Raw genomic sequence first — 3,616 nt, 5'->3', positions numbered from 1 at the left:
CCAGGACTCCAAAACATCCATTTTCATCAGCCACCCTATGTGATAGAGCAGAACTGCCCCATCGTGTTTTCCAAGGCTGTAAATCACTACAGGAGCTGACTGCCTCGTCTTTCTCCAGCCAAACAGCTTGTGGGTGGGTTCAAACTATCCACCTCTGTTGGCCACCAAGTGCTTTAACAAACGCACCACCAGGACTCCTGTGAAGTATACCAATTATTCTGAAATGGCTCATCATCTGAATCCCAGGAAGAATTTTATAGGAACTGGCATACCTAAGAAATTCTGATTCAACAGATGTGGAGTAGGACTCAGGAACCCACACACATGAAAATAACTTCAGGTAACTGCAGTTATTAGGCAGGCTTAGAAACCATTCTCATATAATCTTTAAGTCTTAAATTCTGAACCAAAACTATCCCTGAAATCTCCTTTAAACCAAACTAGTTTAGCTTCACTAGTAAAAAATGTTTGCCTTGAGCACTGTACTCTTTTAAAGAACTATACACGCACGTTGTTGTCATGTGCCGTCGAGTCAGTTCCGACTCATAGTGACTCTGTATAGGGTTTCAGAGGAGCAGCTGGTGGCTTTGAACCACTGACCTTGCAGTTCAAAATGACCTTATAGTCCACTGTTAATCCTAAACAGCTACTCCAAATACGGGATCAAATTGACAATAGCAACTGGAACTGTTAAATAAAAAGACTTTTAATCATTCAAAATCAAAGGACAATACATGTCTAACAACAAAGTTGAGAACTGATGGGAAGGTGGGTGGAATGCAAATGGAAACCACAGGGAGGAAGCAGGGATAACTGTTGTTGCAGGGAGGGGAATGTAATCATTGAGATGAAACAAAGTGTATCATTTGTTGAATGTAAAGCTGTTATCTTGTCTTCATTCAATTCACAACAAAAAAATTTTTTAAGTTCCTATAAAAATGAAATGAAAGGAAAATGGAACTTCTCACATACTTTTTGAAGCCCTAATAGAAGCTTAGTGGGGTGGCAAGTTTATGTTGATGAAGGAAGACAATTCAGAAAAGAATGAAGACAGCTGCACAAAGAACATAATCAATGTCACCGAACGGATCATGGAGAGACCGTTGACTTGATGCGTGCTTTGGTGTTTATACTTTCAACATCTATAACAAAAGTCATTTAGAAGAATAAATATCACTCTCATAGATAAACATTAAGTATAATAATTTGCCTAAACCTTTAAAAAAAAGAATCACTTTGGATCATTTTTTTTCATTATGTTTAACTGTACTACTCAATCTAACCATTTCCTCTTATTAGTCCTTATGAGCATTTTTAAAGTTTGTTGTCAGGATCTTCGTGAAGGGCTGCATCTCTCCACTTCTAACATTTCCTTCTCCGTGTGTTACTGTTTTTGTTAAGTGTCATTGAGTGGTTCTGACTCATAATGATGCTGTATAGGATTTCCAAGGAATGGTTGGTGAGTTTGAACTGCCAACTTGAGGTTCAAACCAGTCTTGTGGTCCAGTGCTTATCCTACAGCACCACACAAAGGGCTCCTTCCCTGTTTGTTGTTCTTGCTTGTTGTTGTTGTTATGTGCCATCGAGTCGGTTCCGACCCATAGCGACCCTGTATAGGGTTTCCGAGGGTGTAAATCTTTACGGGAGTAGAAAGCCTCATCTTTCCCCCCTCGGAGCAGCTGGTAGTTTCGAACCGCTGACCTTAAGGTTCGCAGCCCGATTCGTAATCACTACGCTACCAGAGCTCCTTGTTCTTGCTAAGTGCTGTCAAATCAGTTTCGACCTATAGAAACCCTGTATAGAGTTTCCGAGGGGCAACTGATGAGCTTGAACCACTGATCTTGAGATTCAAACGGACTTTGCAGTCCAGCGCATTAACCCACAGCGCCACACCAGGACTCCTTCCCTGTGTGTGAAGCTCCATTACTAAGCCACTCCTGCCCTCTCTGGACCTCCAGGGAGAAGAGGAATCCAGGAACAGAACACTGAATATGTCACTCAAATGCTTTCCTTCTTCCTGGCGAGGGCCGGCTGCCTACAAGAAGTCCAGGTACATTTAACTATCACTCAGAGAAGAGCCAGATTTCATCTACAGGGACCACTAAAAACAGACCTCTGGTTGAGGAGATGAAGACTGCCTTCAGTAGGGGTGCAACAGTGTCTGGGGAAATGGAGTGGGAGGGGAGAGGGGTGCCCGCTACTTTATAATTTTCAGAAAACTTAAAAAAATACCCAGTTCAACACGTTGGGTCCTTTTCTCCCCATCACCGTTACTTAGTATGTCTCCATCCCTGCACCATGACCCAAGAAAAGTAAATATTAAAGAGAGGAACTGGATTGTAAACAAGGAGAAGGCTGTTCAGCGAGGAGTCAGAAGTGGGCGCAACTAGAGGGGTACGCAGCTACAGAAGTGTGGGGACAAAGGGTGCTTTAGTGAGAATGCAAACAGAAGACAAGGGTGCCTGCTGTTTACACTCTCACAAAACCTACTAAGTGCATGTGGAGCAGTTGTGCTGGGGCCTGTCAGGATAATTGGAGGTACTTCACAAATACATGTGACCAGGCTCTCTGAATAAGCAATTCAGACCCTGACTAGTTCCACAACCCCCCCATTCTGGGGAGCAGGATTCAAAAAAGTAAGAGGCTTATACTATGACAATACTGAGTATGCATACTTCACAATGTTGCCATTTAATATTCCAGGAGTATGTGGAATTGTTTCCTTCTTATTTTCAGAAAAACAGAACCACTGTTGTTTTTTATTTTACTATAACTAACTGTTGGGCTGTAAACACACACAGCCCAAGTCTGACTTTCCTGGAATGGAACAGGAAAATGCAGTTTCTGGCCCCCCATGGCACATCCACATCAACATCTGCCCTCTGGTAACGCGCATATGGAGGTAACAGTCAAACGAAACACCCTCCTGAGCTCTCAAATGGTCTGTGGCCCTGCGGGTTTTCATTCTGCCATGTCCAACCTGACCACATATGAGAACAGCAAAGGCTTGCCACTGCAACCGCTGTGACCCAAAAGGAGAAAGTTCAATCTGTGAAACAAAAGCCAGTTAAGCTGCAGCGCGCACACAACCTAGTCCCACCTGAGAGATAGTTAGGTCTGCACATCAAGGCATCCGGAGAGTATGAACACAGGGACATAGAATGATGGACGAAGCGACCGTCTCCCAATGTCTCAGGGAGGCACTCCAAATGCCTCGGAATCTGTTCATAATATCCCCACTATTTTGTCTGAAGACTCTAAGGCATCCAAATATTTGGGACATTTGTACTTAAATATAAATTAACGCCTTCTGGTGTGGCACTGTAGGATAAGCACTGGCTATGACTTGGAGCCAACTCGACAGCACAGGACATCAACAAAAGCAAAATAATCAAGGTTATCCAACATACTTTGTGGCACTGTAAGCTAAGCACTGCACCACAAGATTGGTTTGAGCCACAAGGTTGACTGTTCAAACCCACCAACTGCTCCTCAGAAATCCTATACAAAGTCGCTACGAATTGGAACCAACTAGACAGCATTTAACATAATGCAGTTAGGATATCCTCTACAGTGCTACACCATTGTAGTCCTGGTGTAGCGCAGACCACAAGAC

The 3,616-nt window shown here is 43.3% G+C and overlaps 1 protein-coding gene across 2 annotated transcripts in view; it reads right to left on the bottom strand.

Annotated features, from left to right (window-relative positions):
• Window positions 1–3,616, bottom strand: part of DGKH (diacylglycerol kinase, eta) — a 251,394-nt gene that overhangs the window by 169,049 nt on the left and 78,729 nt on the right. The window lies entirely within an intron of this gene.

This window comes from Chrysochloris asiatica, unplaced genomic scaffold (genome assembly GCF_000296735.1).
Source record: "Chrysochloris asiatica unplaced genomic scaffold, ChrAsi1.0 scaffold00022, whole genome shotgun sequence".
NCBI lineage: Eukaryota > Metazoa > Chordata > Mammalia > Afrosoricida > Chrysochloridae > Chrysochloris > Chrysochloris asiatica.
The sequence above is the reverse complement of the archived record's forward strand: the minus strand, read 5'-3'. Positions and strand labels throughout refer to the sequence as shown.